General features: G+C 31.6%; 2 long non-coding RNA genes across 4 annotated transcripts; one reads left to right on the forward strand and one right to left on the reverse strand.

Annotated features, from left to right (window-relative positions):
• The first annotated feature begins 290 nt into the window (after positions 1 to 290).
• On the forward strand, positions 291 to 16,533 carry LOC145804815 (uncharacterized). Of its 3 annotated transcripts, none has more exons than XR_014347304.1 (4): positions 291 to 552; positions 6,994 to 7,120; positions 15,373 to 15,456; positions 15,937 to 16,533. It is a non-coding gene; the product is annotated as an uncharacterized LOC145804815 (long non-coding RNA). The 3 variants fall into 3 exon arrangements; XR_014347305.1 differs by having other exon boundaries at positions 16,232 to 16,533; XR_014347303.1 differs by having other exon boundaries at positions 292 to 552; positions 15,949 to 16,533.
• Positions 1,557 to 2,191, reverse strand: LOC145804816 (uncharacterized). The gene is made up of 2 exons (XR_014347306.1): positions 1,849 to 2,191; positions 1,557 to 1,745 (listed from the first exon to the last, which is right to left on the reverse strand). It is a non-coding gene; the product is annotated as an uncharacterized LOC145804816 (long non-coding RNA).
• Positions 16,534 to 22,638: the final 6,105 nt, after the last annotated feature.

Genomic DNA, 22,638 nt, shown 5'->3' on the forward strand with positions numbered 1-22,638 from the left:
CATACTTTTGTGTATTTATTAATTTTTTAAAATATTTTTCACAAATATTTACTTTTTAGATACATCTAAGTAAGATACATCTAAAAAAATAAAAAAAAAATGATTAAAATATTCACTAAAAACAAAAACACAAGAAAAAAAACCTCAATTTTCAAAAAATATAATTAAAAAAATTCGAACTAAATACACTGAATATTATTTTTGTATTTATATAACTAACCAATTATTAATAAAAGTGAAAAGAAATTTATAAGAAGGTTGTATGTAATTTTTTTGAAGAAAAAAAAAAAAAATCTCAAATTCCCGAATGGGTACCGTGCCCTAAAAAAAATCACCACTGTGCATGAAGAAGACCGTTCTGTACTTTGTGAATCCCATATGGGGTATACATACAGACACCCCAATACACATACAACATGGAACTCCGTACACATCAAAATGCCTAAACATGGATTATTCGTCGATCTGACAGTCAATTGTAGCCCATTTGTTTATTCTATGAGATCTCCCACCAAAGCCTTCTTGAAATGTTCAAGCATCTACGCCCAAAAGGTAAGACAATGCATTCTTTTGTCATTTTTATTATATTGTTGTTATATTTAAATATAAAATTGTTTCAGGGTTTTATGCTAAATTGACTTGGTTTGTTTGTTTGCAATTGTATCACATGCATAGTTTACTATTTTATTGGATAAATTGTAAGGGTGTCAACAAATTTTGTAAGTTTTTGGGTCTCTTCTGTAAATCATGTGTTTTGTACAATTTTCAATACGACAATGCTACGTAGCTCAAATTTTGTGGCTCAAAAGTGACTCAAATGGCCAAAACGACGTCGTTTTGAGTACAGAACAACATAAAACTGGCCAAAACGACGTCGTTTTGGCCATTTGAGCCACTTTTGAGTCACAAAATTTGAGCTACAAGACAATTTCCTATTCTTATACATGTTGGTTCTCTTTTAGGGAGTTGTTATTTACAAAATTGACACAATCCCATCTAATGAAATTGGGATTTTTTTTATTTTATTTTTTTTAATTATAAAACAGAAATGGATTTGAATCTAACTCAGTTCAAGGGTTGAAAAAAAAGACGACCCACTGCATGAAGCAATATATATACACAACCTTCTTGTTGAGTCAAATTGCGCTTTTAGAATCGGCGAGGGTGATTAGACTAAAAAGAAAACAATTTTATTCTTTTGGTGAAAAATGTTATTGTTAATATTTAAACTCATGGCCTTATTTTCGTAAGCCATAATCCTATTGTGTAATGTCTAAATGTTTTCAATTGTAATAAGAAATAAGCCTAAAGAATCCTAACTAATCATCCCTAACTTTCTAATCATTTTAGAGGCTGCTTGATAAAACTGAAAATTAAGTATGGAAAATTCAGCGTTGAATTGGTGGGGGTCAAAATGTCTATTTTAAAAATCTTGATAATAAAACATCTAAAATTTTACCTGGTCCCTGAAATAACTTCTCATTATTTCTAATTGTTACATTAAGTTGGTGGGTGATTGATCATACCACAAGGTGATTGATCATACCACAACAATCTTAAGTTTAATCCAAGTACCATATCATTACGAAATTGATGATGTTTATACTGAATGTCTATTTTCCACTATCTTACACACAATCTTGTTTGCAAACAATGATTTTTGTCACTCCGGGGCAAGTAGTTGATGAAAATTGACTATATTCTCCACAGTTGTCTGTCTGCTTTGTTAAGGCAGTTGTAATCATCTGCGATTTGGAAGAAGATGTGACAGAATTAATGTTAAAAGAATATGATCTGGTACTGTTAGTTTCTGATTTAATTCTTCAGAGTACCTAGCAGAAAGATTACCCTAGATTCCTTGCGTTTCTGGTGTTTCATTGTGTGTTTGTTGCGGTTGGCTTAGCTGCAGTTGTATAGGTACATGTAAGTCATATCCATTGCTGCAACCATATGGTTTGAAGGAACTTCTGTTTATGTCATTTGCTCCATGAGTCTGAAACAGAAATTCTTAGGCTTTGTAGAGAACAACTTTCACATTGGATGAATTTGTAAATAAAATCAAGTATGTAAGTTCGTTATTTTAAATAAATATTTAAAGTCAATACAAGCAGTCGGTACCTTTTTATGTAATTCTGCATTTTCTCGTCGCAGGACATTAACCTCCTTATACAATTTCATATTTTCTTGATAACTAATAACTCCCTGCAGTGGAATCAGTTGAAGTTAGCTACTCTGAAGTAAAATCGGCCCCTAAACGAAACTGGTACTACTTGTGGTAAAATTTTGAGAAGACCTGGTGGTTTAATTCTTGTATTTCATTAGTTAAAATTTGGTGCTGCAGAAGTCAAAAACCAAATAAGGATCACATAAGTGTTTTGTATTTTGTAACTTGAATATCACTGAATAATAAATTGCATAGCATCTAAATTTTTTGTACCTTTTTTGTTCGGATACCCTTCAAGCTCGTTTCCAATTGGCCTTCCAGATTTTCCAGATCTTCCACACTCAAATCCGAAAGTTCTTCTCCCGTCAATTTTCTGAAATTATTATCACAGTGGAAGTGTAGGTGAAGTTCTGGGATTCTATAGGTGTGTCCTCAAATGGTTATACACAAAATATTTTATTTTGTGATGCACAAGGACTTTATACTTTATTGCATCGTCTTTTCACTTGTTTGTGCACGAAGGATAAAGCCAGAAGTCAACCAATTTAAAGTTTTCAACTGCTATTAGTTTGAAGTCCATGTGTTATAAATGGTGATTCTTTAAATGCTTGTAGTATTTTTTTTACTGTATCTACACATTAAGTAGTATAATAAGAGGAAACATTATAATCAATGTTACTTGGAATGTCAATCATTTGGAAGAGTGAGAACATGGTTCATAATATAGAACATGAGGGTATGCTTATGTAGATCACATTAGTGGAATGGATTAATCCACCTCCAAGTGTGAGACTGATTATCAACTAGCAATTGTACATTTAATCAAATGTAAAAATGCATGTTTACATACCTTTGAAATTTTCTCATGGTCAAATTAATTATTTAAAAGCACATTTCTATATCTCCTATATAAGTTGAGCCTATAGTTGTCAAATCGGGATTCAAATCGTAAATCGAATTGAATCGTGAATTGTAAAGGTTTGGTCATTTTTTCTAAATTATTTGGAAAAATATATCTACACACTTGGATGTGAAATATATCTTATGAATATGAAATATTTAGATTTAAATCAATAAAAATGTTCTTTTGAATGATGATCATGTAGTTTAATAGGTAAGAAATTAACAAAGGTTTCTATGTAAGATCACTATCTTACATTTTTCCTTTTTTAGATATTTTTTTTCAACCATTTTTAATAAAGCCAGTAAACAAAGAAAAACTCTCAATTTCTAAAATAACAACAATCTGACAATGATATTAATATTTGGACAATAAGCATACATACTTTTTCCAAGTAACAATGACCAAATAATAAGAAAACATTATTTATGATATTTTATTTTAAAGTCTAAAATATTTGCAAATGTGTAATTGACGTCGTCCATGTAATATGCAACTATATTTAATTTGATAAAATAGTAATAGATAATTCATGGTATAGGTTATTTAAATCTTAAACATCTTTAGAAGATATATTATGATTATTTAAAGAAAAAAAAAACAATAAAGGTTATTAGGTCTGACGAAATTTGATTGGATTCTATTAAAAACTCTATGATTACTAAAATAATAACAAATCAGGTACATATATTGGTTATTTTGGTACTAAATGCTATTAAAAGTTGTATTATGTCATTTTCAATAAGAAGATAGAGAAATAAAAAGTAAAAAATATATCGGACTTGATAATTTCAAGAATTGCATGAATCGTAAAAAGTGACTCGAATCGTGAACCGATTGTGAATCTTGCGATTCACTAGAAATTTACTTCCAAAATAGATTCGTATCGATTTTACAAAAAATGTAAATCGAATTGTAAATCGAATCACGAATCATAAGATTCTGATAACAGAGGATGAGCCTATTGGTGCGATATGGATCCTTTTCTTTAGATCTTTTGCTTGGTAGAACTTCACTCTTTCAAGATATTCATTCATTATAACTCGTGTTTTTCTCATAAGAAAATACTAAGGCAATAAATGGGAAAAAATTATCAGATCACTAAATTTTGTGTCTTGTCTTGTGTTTTGGAATGGAAATGTACCATTTCTGGAACATTTGTTCTGAAATGTAGAATACTAGGGTAGAACTAGTAGTGTTTCCAATCAACTATGAGCTTTAACCCTTTCCCTTAGCCAATAGCCTTTAATTTAACATCAAAACTTGCAAATATTTTCCCAAGATTTTGGAACACCTTTTATGAAACTTCTGCGAGCTATTATCTAAGTAGCATAGACATTGACATGTGACACCGACAAGGCACAACATGGACATTATTACCATGGAGAGATTCATCACATAGGTCGTGTTCAGAGGGTTCAAGAAGTGTTACCGAAGAGTCTGAGAAGTGTCTGATATTATGAATTTAAAATTTTTAATTACGACATGTTAAAGAAGTGTTGGACATGATCGCTTTTAGGAGTGTCTTCACAGTGTCATGTCTGCATGACACGCTTCCTCCATAGAAGCGCCCATATTTCTTAGGCTGTTAGTGTTGAAAGCAACCTAATCTCAGTCCCTTTCAATCCCATAGCGTACAACCTTTCTTCTACCCTTGTAGACCCTATACGTAGAAGCTTTCCTTGTCCCAAACCCACCATAAATTCCAATTGTAGATTGCAGTATTCCAAGTTTTCTAAAGCTGTACTACATCATGCTGCGACTAAGCATAAATGTGGTTTGATATTGACATGTTAAAAATGTATAATAAGCATATAATATTTTGCTTTTGCACATGCAATGTAATACAATTTTGGCAATTTTATGGTTTACATGTGATCATTGATCACACATTTTATGTGTGATCATATTTATTGAAAATAAGACAAAGAAAAAGGTGATTATACCTGTGGCTTTCTTGCAAGTAGTTTAACTGTTGCCTTAAGCTTTCTGCCTCCCTTTGCCAAAGCTAGAAATTTCAAAAAATTGAATAGCAAATGTGATAGGCCTGACTTAAGCAATCTGTCAAAAAAATTACCTTTGTTTTCTTTTATTGATGTTCTTTTTTTTTTTTTTTTTTTTTTTTTAAAGAATTCTTAGACTTTTGAAGGGTTTGAACACCTTACTCCTGCCTTTCTATTGGGGTAGTGTGGATCTTGATAAGCTATGAAACATAGACATGGACATGAGACACAAATAAGACACGACATGACACGGATACGTTAACGGCGAATTCTAAAAAGTAGGACATGGATATAGTTCAGACAAGCCACAAATAATTATATCTTGATATTATATTATCTAGGAACATATTCTATTGTATAGTTTATATATGTTCATGATACATACAAAATTAAAAATTACTTTACTAGCGGGTGGCATGCGCAATTCAAATAAGTAAGAATAAAAAAAAAATAATAATGAAATTAATATTATAATGTATACCTAACTTAAGTGGTATGAGTCCTCTTGCCTTAATCCCATGGTCATGGGTTCAAGCCACCTCTTTCTATATCTTTTAAAAAAATAAAATAAAAACTACTGCCACGTGACATGAGGAGAGCAAAGGCTTCACTGTAGCAAATGAGGCCTTCACTTAATAATAGATACTAAGGCTAAGTTTGGGAAGTCCCAAATAAGCCAAAAAGCCAAAAAGTTACTCAAAAAGTTAAAAAGTTAACACTATTCACCAAAAGTCAACAATTACGGCTGCACAACTCCCAATTCAAATTTTCCTCTACAAACCAATTTTTACAATTTTTTATTACACATTTTTCCATAAAAAGTCAAAAAGTTAACCCAAACATCCATATTTTCAATCTCAATTTTTTAGTCCAAAAAGACAAAAAGTGCACTTATTTAGTCTTCCCAAACTTGGCCTAAGTAAATCTTGTATCTAATTGTCTTACATGAATTTTTAGACTACTGGATCATAATAGTTAAAAATCAAACAAACTACAACAAACATATATAATTGCAACATTTCTCATATCTTCCTACGTGATCTACTAATACATGTATGTATCTTTTTGATTTTTCATTTGATTTTATGTGAAACTTCTATAGGATATATTCTTAATGACTATACATTTTTTTTAAAGGTATAAAATATTTATGTCAAATTCTCAAATTTTGAAAATCATGTGTTAGAAAATTCCCAAGAAGTGTTGGTCTCATATTTATTTTCTAGTGATAGACATGGCTAAGAAGTAATGGAAAGCAAAATGAATGTTGGGTACGTGTCTGAAATTAAGATTTTTTTTTTAATTTTTAATTATGGACAATGAAAAAGAGTATCGGACATTATGGACATTGAAAAAGAGTATCGGACATATGTTTGAGGAGTGTGTGTCCGTGACCTTATTAGTAGTGTTCCGTGCTTCTTAGTTGATAAGTACTGAACACTAACCACTCATGCCTTTCCACACTTGTGACCTGTTCCCCTAATTTTCTATGTATTGCAGTTGAGGGAAGACAACTATTTCTTGTAATCTCTTGTAACCTTTCTGATCATAGTGAAAATTGTAAGTGTGAAGGTAGCCCTAGATTGGGGTGAACTGTGTAAATCTTGTGTTCTTCGTGTGTGCATGTGATGTATCTTTCTTGTGCATTTGTTCATTTATGTGTTTTCACTTCACCCATCTTGGTTAGATGTTATGGATTCCCTAACACTTTCTCCCATCAAAATAGAAAAAGAGGAAAACATGTATCAATTTGATGTAATTTATAGCTTTAAGTGATTCTAGTATGAGTTTCATTTTCTGTTAAGTGTGACTATCCATTGGATGGTAAGAGTTCTATAAAATTAGAACTGTCTGTCAAAAAATTTTAGCTTTTAAATCAATATATTCAAAAACAAAACCTAATTGAATATCCTATACTAATGCAGGAAAGCTTGCAGGGTAATAGGTGAGTTGCTCATGAAAGAATACCTTGGCTTCTGAAGTAGGACTCAAAAGCTGATGATTCTCCTGCTCATTGTTGTATCGTTGAAATATTGATCTCATGCTGATAAGGTAAAGTCAGAACATTAGCTGCTCAGTTTGTCAATATTTACTTATGAACTTATAATGCAAGAACTTCATTGCATCATATCATATGAAGAGGTCATTAGTAATAGACAGAAAGATCTCAACATTTTTTGTTTTTAAATTGCTTACATTTCTTATTACTAGATCATAGTTGTGTGGCATTTGTGCATGCAAGGAAAAAACTATTGAACAATGAGTTTGGTTTTTTTCCCTGAAAGAAATAAAAAGTAAAGCAAAGAAATGTGTTGCGCTTGTAAGATGGTCATTCAAAATAATATTGATTTTTCTCTGCTGGAAAAACAACAAAAAATATTGGTTACTTTCATAGTGTAAACTGTACAATCTACTGAAGAATTACCAGCTTGTATGTTTTAAACAACATAAGCCTGAGCAAGAGTTCCTTCTATCAAGATTGTCACTGGGGAGGAAAGGATGTAAATCTGAATTTAATGGCTATTGACTCGAGCTCATCGATGTATTTAAGTTTATTTTTTTCTTTCATTTTTCATTCTCTCTCTCTTTCTCTCGGCAAATAGGGAGGGCTAGAGTTGCAGTATGTTAGAGCCAAGATGCAGTGAGAAGTAGGCAACAGTTCCTACACTTTAATAGCCAAGTGCAGGTAAAGAAGTTAGTCAAAGAGTATAGGATGTGCTTGGGTATTTGGAATATCGGAACAGTAATGGGAAAAAAGGGATGGATATAGGCTATGTTTGGTTGGAGGATTTGGTGTGAGAAATGGAAAGGGAAAAGGAAATGCAATCCCACTCTTTGTTTGGTTATAGTGGAAAGCACAATGGAAAAGAAAGGCACTCTTTGTGTTTTTTGGCTCCTTTCTTTCTCCATTTCCCAACTCGACCAAACATAGCTTGGAATTCGAATCCTATCAATTCTTTCTCATTTTCTTTCCATTTTCTTTCCCTTTCCATTTCCCTCATCAAATCCTCTAACCAAACACAGCCATAATGGATCAAAGATTAGAATGAGAAATGATGGAGGTAATACATACGCAATCATATAATTTGTAATGGCATATAATTGTGTACTGTGTAATAGCAAGCATTTGTTTTACAACGAGGGATAGATAATTAAGTAACATTCAAAAGTAGAACAAAATGTTAGTAAAATATATATATATATATATATATATTTTCTTTCTATAAAGGTTGGTAGAGGAAATGTATGAGATTGTAAATAATAGTAATGAGAACTTAATTTCGCAATATAAATTAACGGTATTAGATATATGTATTAGGAGATATAATATGAATTAAAAATAGAAGGGGAACTAGGTATGGAGCTTGAAAAATGAAAATTTAGTACTCTTTGAAAATAGGATGATCAAGGAAAGACAATGGATTTCAAATGAGGAAACTAACATTATGTGGTGTGTGATGTCTAGTTGAGTTAAAAAAGTAGCAAAATGAGTTTTTGGAGAATTGAAGGGAGTAGGCTTTCATCTAGAGACACTTGGTGGTGCAAAAGAGTTCAAAGGGTAATAAAAAAGAAAATAAATGAGAAGGGAACAGTTATAAACATTAAATTATGTCTCTCTCTCTCTCTATATATATTTCTTTACTTGCTTAATGTCCATGAGTGTGTTGGTACATAGATCCACACTACATAATATGTTACTTGCTTGTTTGTTTGTTTATGTGTGTGACATCTGAAGATTGCATGTTCAGGTTATCCTATTATATCTATTTGCAGCAAGGAGAAATTCACTAACAAAATTTGAATGTCAAAGCCTAGGTCAGTTAATAATAATTGGGTTAACATAAGTTTGAATTTATTGTTATTTAAGTATACTAAAATTTTTAAGGAAAAAAGTGCTTGGTTTATTGGCTGAATTGCATTGAAAAAATCTCTAATTGACTTGAGGGTTAGGAGCATCTTGAAGGAATTAACCAATGAAGTTTAGTATTCTCCTTTATAGTATGTCTTGACAGTGATTTTCTGCTGTGAGCTGCCTGTTTCACCAATATTTAGGTCAATACTGCTTAATTAGAAGATCAAGAAGGCGCAGCAGTATTGTGCATTGTACCAGTGTCTGGGGTGTTTTTGGTGTCTGGGTTAGAAGGTGCAACAGCAGCAGCACCTCTTTATTTTTTCTTTTTTCTTATTTTCTCTCCTTGGCTTGGGTTGGTTCCTCTCCAACCTTTATAGTTGTGCTAGCTCATGATTGAGCTTCATGCACTTCCCTCCTTTATTGATGTAATCTCATATGAATGTATGTTGTCGTTATCAATAAAGTTTCCTTTTTGCTGATAAAAAAAAGAAAAGAAAATCAAGATGGCTTCTTTTTTCCCTAATGTAGGCTTGAGCTTGAGGTTCTTTTTCTTTTTCTTCATGAAATATCATTATAATTTCTGAATATTTTCTCCTTTTTATGCATGAATTTTTATTGTGAAGGAAGTTATTGGATAATGATAGTGAAAGAAGAGATCTAATGCCAACTGATTCTAATAGTTTAATAAATTTTCCTTTTCCTCCTATGCTTGTTATTGGAGTGTAAAATACATAAAATAGCATATTATCTATGTGCTATATTATTAAGTGAATACCTTTATTGGTGTGGACGCAAAAATGAAGCTATGTAATGTTAAATCTTATACCAAAATTATCCAAAAAGATAGTTTCACTATTGTTTAAACTGTACCCATTAGTAACTATTTGGGAAAAGAATATTAGAAGACTTAAATCTCAAAATAGTCTAGCTTTCCAGTCTCCCTAAGCCACCTCACCTCTACTTTGTTTTGCACACACAGGATGTGAGAGGGTCACTAGTCCTCCAAATAAGGGTACTAGTGGTAGTAAGAAAACTCTCAACTGTTTACAGCATCTATTGCATTGCCATTGCATTCCTTTTCACTATTCAATGGAAATTCTCATCACCTAGAAGCATAACTCATCACATTTCTACAGACCTTAGCCTATTTTATACAATTTTAAACTTATCATAAAATATGCATCACTAATCTGCTAAACCCTAAGCAATGTTTCCATGGTCAACTTTTATTGTTTGATAAAATTTTCATTTAGCATAACCTTAAACTAGATAGTTTTCTATTTCTATTGGCATTCAGGTGCATGTTTGACTATGATCTTTCAAAAAGTTTACAGTAGTGATTAGACTTTCACTAGATCATCACAATTCACAACTTACAGTAGATGTTAGTCCATTGTAAGGCAAACAGTAGATTTAAATCCTAAATCTGTGAAGTATTGAACTTCCTGTTAAACCAGAAAACAATCAAAACAAAAACATAGAACAAATAGATACAAGCATTTAGGAACAACTTAAATAATGGGATATCAGTCTCCAAGATGTAGAATTTTAGAGAGAGAGAGAGAGAGAGAGAGACCTAGGGCTTGCAAATTCATAAAGCCTTCCAGTACTGGAGATGACAATCACTCCAACTTCGGCATCACAAAGAATTGATAGTTCCTTGGCTTTCTTAAGCAATCCATTTCTGCGCTTTGAGAAAGTCACTTGCCTGCTCGTTGAATTATCGATTCTTCTGATGACAATTTTTCCTCTTCCCATCTCTTCTTATTGAATTATCCTAGGGTTTTGTCTCTGGTTTACTCTGCCAGATCCAAACATACATCTTATAAAGTGATCAAAACTTATTATTGATGAAAATTAGATGAAATGTTGTATAACAATCAGCTACAAATATGGACCATGTTGAACTTAATAATGTATAGAGAGAGAAATAGAGAGAGAGAGAGTACTGGTTATCAGTTTTTGATGGATGGCGGCAGCAGATGCATTTCTTGCTTTATAAGGAATGCCAAAAGCTGATTAGAAGTAAGAAGATCTGTTCTTTGGGAAACATGGAGCAGTTCTTTAGTTTGCACCCAAAAAACACTTGATGGTTTTCAGATGTGGAGATGTGATGTAGAAAGTTAGGCATACCTTCGCGAGTACATGAACATCAGGTAATCGCCTCACAAAGAATACAAAAAACAAATATCAATAATTCTAGACTGACCACAAATTTCTTTTCACATTTTGTTTTTCACCTCACGTTTCACAACTGCATTGGAAACATACTTCCACCACTCATGTATGTTTTGCAATGCAGCTGTAATAGATGAGATGTTTGTTTGCAATGAAGTTGTAACACATGAGATGGTAAAACCTAATATGGTAAAAAATTGTGGTCATTATAGTATTATTAAACAAATAAAGTCATGAGAAGAGGGATGCTATATATCATTTTAGGAGTATTTCACCGAACCTTTTCACCTCTTATGTGGCTTGTCATGTGGTATAATAGATTCTATTAATTTTTTTGAATATAGTGAGTCTTGCATATTGATGCATATTGGTGAATCAATAATGCTAGGATGATCATGTATTCTTATCATGTTGTGTTTACCACCCTATGTGTCAATAATATATTGCTTTAATGAGTCCCACCTCTCATGACCCATTAAACCAATATAGTATTCATCGACATATAAGATGGTAAACACAACATAGCAAGAGTATATGGTCATCCTATCATTATTGTTGGTGAATTATTTAATAAATTACATAGAATGTTTCTCTAGATCAAGTTGTTTGTGGTTGTTATTGTTATTTATGTTCATTCCATACACACTTTTGTGCATCACTAATATACATTACATTTGTTGCGTGGATCCATGTAAAAGGTGAAAAAAGAAAAACAGTGAAATGACATGTTTTTTAATGAGAAAGGTCATCTTTTACCACCTATGTGTACTCTCTTCAATTCTCGAAAGTAGTGGTATGATGACCAATGCACATTCTTCACTAACATGTAAAGGCCTAATTATGTTCATTTGAAAATTCTGACTACATACAAAATGCTTTTAACTTCAAAGACTACTTCTAACAGTACTCAACAAGATCAATAAAACACAAATTGGTGTTGAACTTTTGTGCATACTGCATATAGCAACTAGCTTCAGAATTAAATTCTTTAGTACAGGAACAATGGAAAATATTGTTGTCAGTCAAGTGCATCTTTTGATGCTTTGGCAATACTTCACAGCAAATGCTATGTACCATGAATTTGTGCCCCGAAATCTATCCCAAAAATGAGGTGGATGGTGTAAATTTAAAGTTGGTGGGATGTGGGTCACACTTAGAATGATTGTGGTCCATGGATGTACTTTTCTATGTAGTATTATTGATAATTCATTCTAAAGATTTGGAGATTCAGTATAGAAGACCCACATGTTGGGGGAATATCATGGGTTTTGAGGACTAACAAGCTGACGTAGTGAATATAGGTGAAGCTCACACAAGCAACTTAGAGACTGATGTCAGATGAGGGAAGAGAGAGTGTAGCTTTCATTCACGAAAGGGAGTGAGGTAAGCTAACCCCGGACTATTAGAACCACAGATACTATGGGTGACTTTTATTACTATTATTATATATACAATCAAAACTTTGATACAAGATCCATCCTATGGGTCATTGGCACATTGAGAACAGACACTTGGGTGTGTTTTTACTTTACTTTTGGCTCTTTGTTTTGGAATCTTGAGAGAGCTTGTGCATAAATTTCATTCTAATTTCGACAATAATTATATAATAACATTAGTATATTCATAGTTATGTCCCTGTACTGTAACTGTAGGGCAGCTTACATGCTTGTCAATTATGAAATGTTGAGATTTAGTATTTAGCTAGCTTGCAAAGTCCAGAGAAGCCTTTGTGGGGGTGTTCCTATGTGGATCGTTCTCTACCTTGTCCCCTTTATGCAGCAATTAATGGTAAAACACTAGAGGGGTTGCAAACTTGGAAGTTTATCAAGTGTTTTATGATAGTTTACATGTGGGGACAAAAAAGTACCCCAAAATTGAAATGTTTATACTTGATTTATTCTAGGCATGGTCTACATTGCACCAAGTTTGAATCTACACCATACACTTCATTTTTGGAGTACATTTGTCACGCCCCCGAAATAATACCATTAATCCAACTCATAAGCAAAAGGATAACAGATATAAGGTACTTTCATTCATCTGAGTTCATTTACAAAAGTTAACACATGCATTATACATTCACAAATGTTCATCCTGAATCTACAGCATGCGTTGCAGTGATAAAGGAATTGAAACTAAACAAACAGTCATATGCCCTACAGGCTTACATCTTTCCAAGCCATTACTTGGTTACACAAAAGTGAGCTCAATACAATTTAAGCCCTTGGCTATACAAAGAATATAATAGGAAAAAAAAAAAAGAAAAAAAAAAAAGAAGCTCTTGCTCCCAAAATCCCTCCAAGCTATTGCCTTAGTAGAGGCAGTTTACACGCACCTGAAAATAGTTTTTCCCAAATAGGGTGAGCCAAAGTCTAGTAGAAATAATCTAACACAGTATATGAGATTTAACGAAGATATAAGTACAAAGTGTATATACAATGCCGGTGACAAAATCTCCATCATTTATATAACCGAAGACGCCAAGGTTCATATCTCAATTCATTTTATTTCAATTTATTTCAAGTTCATTCAGTATTCTCAATTCATGAGTCAATTTCATCATTTTCAATAACCCAACTGAGATTACAACTCAGTGGCTTTCCAGTTTAAGGCACTATCACACAAACACTTCAAATCTGCCATTTTATAGAAATTTCGTCCGCGGGATCGGCACCCATGTGTACACAAGATTTCGGGACTTTCACCCTGAACACTCCGGCCAACTTAATTTTAATGGAGTCTATCCCTTATCTCCTTCCAAACAATGGAGTACATATACTTTCTCCTCCCAAATTATCATACATATACAATGTATATAAATCATAGTCATATTCAATGACAACCAACAATAGATTAGTTTCAATTTACCTAATCCTCATGCAATTTCTACAACAATCATAGCTATCCTCCACCGATAGCCCAATATAGATATTTCTAAACAGATATAAAATTTTCTCAACGGATACGTTATTTAAATTTCTATGGGTGAGAGACAACACGTGTCCAACTCCACCATTTACATCAATAATCATCCAATTTCACATTACCATTATCAATTTCAATTGTTTATACAAAATAACAATTTAATCCAATTAGGGCAAAACTCCCCATTTCCCAAATATCAACCCTAAGTACCAAAATCAATAATTTTGACACAATATAACCTCATATTCAAAATCTATATCCACTTATTTCACATTCACCGAAACCCCTCTTTTTATTTCACCCCCAAACCCTAGATTTGTTCAAACTACTCTCAAATCCCACTATTGTTACACAATGACAAATAGCTAAGCTAAAAATCATATGAAAGTGTAGAAAATCCCTACCTCAAAGAGAGAAGACGAGCCAAGCAAGAGTGAAAATTCAAAGATGCCGAAATCCAACTCTATTCGGATCAAAATGGAGATCTTGAGATGGTCTAACTTTTTATCAAAGGGATTAGGGTGAAGAAATCACTAAAACTAAGTGAAAATGTATAGAGAAAGAGTGTTTTGGAGAGAGAGTGTCTTAACTTTAGGTTTTAGGGAGAAAAGATCTGAAAAAGTGATGTAAAAAATCATTTTCACGATCTAATATACGTACAGTCTGCCCGAGCGGAAGAGTTGACGCTTGAGCGTCAGACACAATAAGTTGTTCCGTTTGAGCGCCAAGACACAATCGACAAGACATTCACTGCTCGAGCGCAAGAAGCGACACTCGAGCGTGGAAAACACACATCCAACAGTTTTGCAGACAACAGACCAATGCTCGAGCGCAAGAAAGACCGCTCTAGTGCCCACCCGCTCGAGCATAGAAATCACTCTCTCAGTAATTTTGTAGATTTGCAAAAGTACTAAGTGTTTGCAAAGCCCGCTCGAGCGCAGGAAGTGCCGCTCGAGCGAAGGACCAAAATTCTGGGTAGCACAAGGTTTGAAAAACAAGCGACCAACCTGCCCAAACACAACCACGACAACCCTAAAGCCAATTTCAAGGAGGTACAAGGGGAGAAAAAGGTAATCAACAATATGAAATCATTAAACCCGAGTTTGGGTTACCACAAGAGTCGGGTCAAAACTAGGATCACTATAACATTTTTGGGGTACATAATTTTTTCACAGAAGGTATGGTGAGTTTGTGCATGGATAAAATGTGTGATAGATCTTTATTTGTGAATTGCTTGTTTTGAATTTCACGATTATGTATGCCACCCCGTTTTAGTGATTCTATTTCCTTTTTCTGTCCATTATCCAAACACAAAAGTGTATGGTGAATTTTTTCTTTTTCTGTGCAGATCATGAAGGAAAAAGCACAAAAGATTTGGAATCTCACACCTCTTGCTGCAAGGAAACAAAGCATTAATTAACAAGTAAAGAAGGTAAGCTGCTGATTATATATATGTCTAATAAATTATATTATAATCAAATTTGGTAATACCTAAAAGTAGTGTTCACACTGAAAAGTTCCAAATCAAATTCTGAAAGATTAGTGTTGTTGTTCGGTCATGAATTTTATATTAATGGCTTAGCAATACGAGGAATATCATGGAAATGATTATTCAAAGTTGTGTTCACACTTTATGCTTAATAATTTAAAATTGTCACACAAATAATTGTAGTACTTTTTTGTTGATAGGAGGCTTGTAAAGATTGATTATTTAAAGTTGTGTTCACACTTTGGAGATGAAAATTAAATAGTGATAAAAAAGATTAGTACGTGGAGGGTCGTTGTTGAAATTTAAATTTAATAATGCTTTTATAATCAACACAGCATTTGCAAGCTGTAAAAGTTAACATTTCCTTAGCAAAACTAGCTTCTAAGATAAGATCCCAAATGTCGAGTTTTCACACTTGTTAAGGGTTTCATTTAGGAGAAGTTATTTGTGGTGCGCTGCGACAATGCTGCAGAGGGCGAATTAGGGACCATGATCTGGATTTTCTGCCATATTTTTGTCTGTAGTGATTTTGTTGTGATAATTCGACGATATGTGTTTACACATGAAGGAAAATGAGGTCGTTTTGAAGTGTAGTGTAAAATAAAACAATCGTACATTTGAATTTTATTATGTTTTAAATTTAAATGTGAATTGTAAATTTTTTATTTTTTATTTTTTGTGTGCTGATGTGTCTTGTTATGGTAAAAATCATAACAAGATCATTGCAAAGAAAGAATGACAGAGAATCTGAGTATGTAAAGGGCATTCGACAACATCAATTAATGGTATGGATGACATTATCGCATAAGGTACCGAATAATTTTTGTCCGTTAATTACAATTTCGCATAGAAGACTATATTATATATCAATTGATTTTTTCACCGTTTTATATTATCGGAATACATGTTAGGATATTATTGTTGTCACTATTTTTTCTTGGCGATTATTTCTAAATATGGAACCAATGTAGAGTATTTATGTAGACAAAGATATAAAATAATAACCAAAAATCGATGACATATATTATCTCTTATACTTGACAGAAATTAAGTGGTGGAACTTATACCTTTCCATGTCAAACCTTCCCCTCCTTTGAGCTCATTGCATGATGTAAAAACTTTAATGCAATTTTGTTTTTGATAAGTAAATAAAATTTTATTTAAAAAGGCATCAAACAAAGAGAACCACGTAAACCAAAGATTGCTTTATACATCCACTCGGAGAGGGGGTGCTGCTGTGCCTTAAGGCACAGTAGTTATTGTTGTGCCTCTTGGGAGAGGTTTTTTCAAGTATTTTTTGATGATTTGAACCGTTCATATTGTAGGGTTCATCGAGTAGATCAACAATACAAAAAATCAAGTTGATTGGATATCTGTAACCCTATAACTAAAGTACATTTGTTTCTATAAAAATTAACGGTTAACATAACTTTTATAAATTTTTAAAAACAATTGGGATCTAATCACAATGTTATGAATATCTGATTAATTTGATTTTTTATATGGATAATATTCTTGACGAATTTTACAACAGTTCAGATTATCAAAAAAAATACTCAGAAAGACCTCCCAAAAGGGGGCAGCAGTAAGCAGTACCCCCTTTTCCCCATCCACTAGTGTCAAAAAGTTAAAAATTTAAAAATTAGCAAAAATTAGGGTTTGCAACACTGGCTTTCCAACTGTATAAAGTAAAAGTTTTAATAATTAATGTAATATGTGGATTAAGAGAATATATTACTTAATTTGAGCACCTAAAATTCGTTTATCTTAAAACAGACATAGATGACAAAGAAAAGAAATTTATTTTAGGTAAAGAGGTTAATGGGAGTTAAAATAGGGGGATTGCTAATGCTATATGCACCAATTAAGATACCAATTAGTATATCAATTGATGATATGACATAATTTAAGAGGTCTTTGGTATTTGTAATTTGTATAATGAGTCAATAATAATGTCATAACATATGTTGGTGTACTAGTTGATATACTAATTGATGCATGTAGCACCACTGATGGAGGAAAATTAGAAATAAGGAGAGGAAAAAGGAAATGGTGATTATGTAACTATTGTCTTGAATGAAATGTTCTCTTATACCCTTATGCTGTATTTAAATCATGAATTTGTAGGGATTTGAAAAGGAAAAAGAGAAAAGATTGGTGAAATGTTCACCTATTTTTGCCTCTCTCCTTTCAAAGTACTACCTGAATTCTTGATCCAAACAGAGTCTTAAAATATTTTAAAGTCTATAACTATAGCAGTTGGGGCATTTAAGAGAAATAAAAATAAAATGATAAAGAGTTTCCTTTTAATAATAGTATAATATAGATAGGTGTATTTTTTAGATCTATATACATGTCCAAACAAAATTCAAGTATAAATATCTAAAAAAATGGGAAAAATATTTGAAGCCCAATGGCTAGCCATTTGGTAAGGCTTTAAGTGGGCCCAAATATATTTTCATACATTCTCTACCCAGCTTCAGATGGGCCACTGCTTGCTCCATTGAAGCCTGTAGCATTTATTTAGTCTTTTTTTTTTTTAATTATTATTTAAAACAATAGTTATTATTATAAATGTTTTGGGTATGTTTTTAAAAATTTATTATTATTTCTACATATTATGACTATTTGTAGAATGTATGTATAATGAATGATTCCTTAAATTTATGAAAATCACTTTATTAACTCTGTATTTCATAAGGGTAAATTACATTGACATCCCTTGAAATTTGAAAAAAATATAATAAGTTACATAGTTTTGATATAATTATATTAAACTCCCTTAAGGTTTTTAATTCACATAACACTTAGCCTCTTTTCATCAATAATTCCGTAGTTATATGGATAAAAATTAATGTTGTCATTTTCTTTACATTGAAATATATTTTCTCTATGTATCTTTTGTCATAATTTGGCGTAATTATGACAAAATTGTGGGACTGCTTGTATAATGAGATGATCTTAGTTGGGGGGTTGGGTAATAGTTGATTGATTTATAAGCAAATCAAAAATTGAGATCCAATAGTTCATGTTATGAGGTGTAAATTTAAGGCTCATATTTTACGGGTCTTTTTTTGAACTTTCTATTTATTAGATTATATTAATCAAAAAAGTAGTTTAAAACATTGTTCGAATTGATTTAATTAAGATCTAATTAATAATTCAAAAATTAAAAAAAAAAAATTGGATATATTTATTTTTCTTTTCATAAAACACTTCTTTTACAAACGCTTGTATAAGATTTGTTTTTTTCAATTACTAATGTATAAAAATTAACTCAATATTTTTTATGCGTGTATGTTGACACAAAATTTCTGATTCCCCCTTTGTCTTTAAATTGAAAGCATTTCATGACAAATACAATTAAAGAATGTGTCTTGCGTCATTGAATAGAGAAGTTATTTGGTGATCTTAAGAACTAAAAATCTTATGGGAGATGTGATATTGATATCTAATCTCACGAGATTAGAGGTAGAAATACTATTTTGCCCCAAATTTTATAAAAATAGTTTAATATAAAAATAATTTTTAATATTAAAATAAAATAGTGTAATAATATATTTATACCAAAAAAATATAGATCATCATAAAATAATATAGTATTAAAATATATCAAAAACATAAAATTTCATATAATTAATTTCATCAGAAAATAACAAAATAAATATACATTCTTACTAATCCGATAATTAGTAAACAAATAATTTTTTTTAAAAAATTACTTCACCAACATTCCCACCTAATAAAACCCTTGAAAGTGTTGCGCCGCTCGCTTTCGACGACTAAATTCACACTCCAAACATAAAGCGGAAACCCATGTGTTCTTCAACGAAGATTATTGGTTGGCTTTCAGAAGCCACAAGCTTTAACCCTTCTATTTTCGCCACCTTTTTATTTTTTGTCTATACTATCTATATCTATATTATTATTATTATTAGTATTATTATTATTAAAAAGTAAACAACTCATTTAGTTTTTATGAATCTCTTTTTTTCTTTTGTCAAGTACTGAGAGGGGGACAAGACTTAAACGTATAATGAATAATTTCACCAATTAAAGAACATAAAAGATATGTTTTTAATTTAAAATTAAAATTTATATTTTAAGCACACTTATCTGGTGGGCTCATACCCTAATTATATATATGCATTGTTTTTTCCCTTAAAGTTTGAATAAGGGGGAGACCTGTGTTGTGTTGGTCGTATTCATATCATGTCATCTTGGATCGTTTCAGAATTCTTTCGATATTAACTCCATCAGTTAGTTTTTTTTTTTTTTTTTTATATATTATTTTATATTATCATGTTGTGTCATTTTGAGTTCATGTCTGATTCCTATTGTGTGAAACGCATCATGTCAAAAATAAATAAATAAATTAATCCACATCAATTTTCTATGGTGTGTGAATTTGATACTAATTTGACTTGTTTATTTATCTTCCCTGTGCAAATTTGACACTAATTTGATAAGATGTCGAAAAAATGACTATTCCTAACCTACTAACTTTGCTGCATGATTTATGTAGTCCTCTTCTCTCATCTTTAGCCCTTCTAATTTTATCATCATTAGGGGTGGAATTGGAAGGCCAAAATTAGGAGAATGAATAATTTTTCTTTTAAATGCCTTGCTTTCTCAAAATAAAGAAGAAATGATTATTTTAGACTTGATGTCCAATAAACTTGAATAATACATATATTCTTGGGTTAATTACACTTATCACCCACGTATTTTCATCAAAGTTTTACTTTAATCTCTTCACTTTCAATTATAGTAGTCAATTTCTTATACTTTAAGTCAAGTTGTAATGTCACCCTTTTATCACGAAACTTGTCATTTGAAACTACGTAACATTTTTCTCGTCTTATTAGTACCATTATACTTTTATTAAAATTTCATTTTATTCCCTTCACTTTTACCATAGGTCCATCATTTTTAATTTTTTAAATGGTGAAATTATAATTTAATTTATAATATAAGAAATTTACTGCTATAATTAAAGGTGAAGAGATTAAAATAAAATTTTAATAAAAATACAAGAGGTGTCAAGTGTAATTTGTCCTATATTCTCACACTATTCATTTGGTGGGTAATATTGTCAGCATAGATTGCTGTCATCCTCGTTCAAGTCTAGCTCTAATCGTTAGTGGAAGAAAACTTTTTATTGGATTGGTCAAGTGTTTATTTATTTATTTTTTTGGTTGGCTAGAACATGAAATTCATTCATACGTACGATCATACCAACCAAATAGATAAAATAAATTTTTTATTTTATTTTATTTTTTGGGCCTAGTCAAACAGGAACAAATATTTAGGGTGACTTTGGTATTCAATGAAAAAAAAGTCTTATATATATATATATATATATTTTTTTTTTTTGTTTTGTTTTTAATGTTTTTTTTTTCAAAATTATTTGAAGTTTTTTTACTTTTCAGGTTGAATTGGTTTTGCATAGACGCGAAAAAAAAAATATTTAAAAACAAAAAAAAGTAAATTATTTTTTATTTTTAATTAACTTTGACGGGAAAAAACCCACAAAAAAGCCATCAAAAGATCAGCCCCAAAAACCCATTTAATTCAACTGTCGCACCACCATTTTCCGCAATGCCATCCTAATAAATAAATTAAAAAAAAATGAAATTAGTGGGCAACTTTTGGTGCACATTAAATTATGTCGAGTGTGTTATTTTTTGCGGGACTCATATAATTATTGGTGATTGCATATATTTGGATTAGAGTTATTCACTCAAAAAATAAAAAATAAAAAAAAATAAAATAAGATTGGATTAGAGTGTAGAATTTGAAATCTATTATGAGTCCATTATGGGTAGGTTCTATTAATTGTATGAGATTATGATATCTTGGATTTGCTTATAAATAAGGAACTTATGAGAATTATCAGAGACACCAGGCGTGGCTTCGGGGCTTGTTGGGTGTGAGTAGGTGTGTTTTAAGACACCAACCGTGAGCAGGTGGGCATGTGTGGCTTTGGGGGCTTTGTTACTTTTGGTGCATATTAAATTATGTTGGGTGTGTTTTTTTTTTGTTTTTTGCGGGACCCATATAATTATTGGTGTTTACATATATTTGGATTAGAGTTATTCACTAAAAAAAATAATATTTGGATTAGAGTGTAGAGTTTAAAATCTATTATGAGTCCATTATGTGTAGGTTCTATTAATCGTATGAGATTATGATATCTTGGATTTGCCTATAAATAAGAAACTTACGAGAATTACCGGAGACACTAGGTGTGAGCAGGTGTGGCTTCGGGGCTTTGTTGGGTGTGAGGGGGTGTGGCTTCAGGGCTTTGTTACCTTTGGTGCACATTAAATTATGTTGGTTGTGTTTTATTTTTTGCAGGACCCATATAATTATTGGTGTTTGCATATATTTGGATTAGAGTTATTCACTCAAAAAAAAAAAAAAAAAAAAAAAAAGGATTAGGGTGTAGAATTTGAAATCTATTATGAGTCCATTATGTGTAGGTTCTATTAATTGTATGAGATTATGATATCTTGGATTTGCCTATAAATAAGGAACTTATGAGAATTATCTGAGACACCAGGTGTGGCTTCGGGGCTTTGTTGGGTGTGAGCAGGTGTGTTTTAAGACATCAAGTGTGTTTTAAGACATCAAGTGTGGCTTCGGGGCTTTGTTACATTTGTGCACATTAAATTATGTTGGGTGTGTTTTATTTTTTGCGGGACCCACATAATTATTGGTGTTTACATATATTTGGATTAGAGTTATTCACTAAAAAAAATATATATTTGGATTAGAGTGTAGAGTCTGAAATCTATTATGAGTCCATGATGTGTAGGTTCTATTAATCGTATGAGATTATGATATCTTGGATTTGCCCATAAATAAGGAACTTATGAGAATTACCGGAGACACCAGGTTTGAGTAGGTGTGGCTTCGAGGCTTTGTTGAGTGTGAGCAGGTGTGTTTTAAGACACCAGGTGTGAGGAGGTGTGGCTTTAGAGATTTGTTACTTTTGGTGCACATCAAATTATGTTGGGTGTGTTTTATTTTTTGCAGGACTTATATAATTATTGGTGTTTGCATATATTTGCATTAGAGTTATTCACTCAAAAAAAAAAAAAAAAAAAGGATTAGAGTGTA

Source organism: Camellia sinensis, chromosome 12 (assembly GCF_055761805.1).
Source record: "Camellia sinensis isolate YWXY chromosome 12, ASM5576180v1, whole genome shotgun sequence".
Taxonomy (NCBI): Eukaryota; Viridiplantae; Streptophyta; class Magnoliopsida; order Ericales; family Theaceae; genus Camellia; species Camellia sinensis.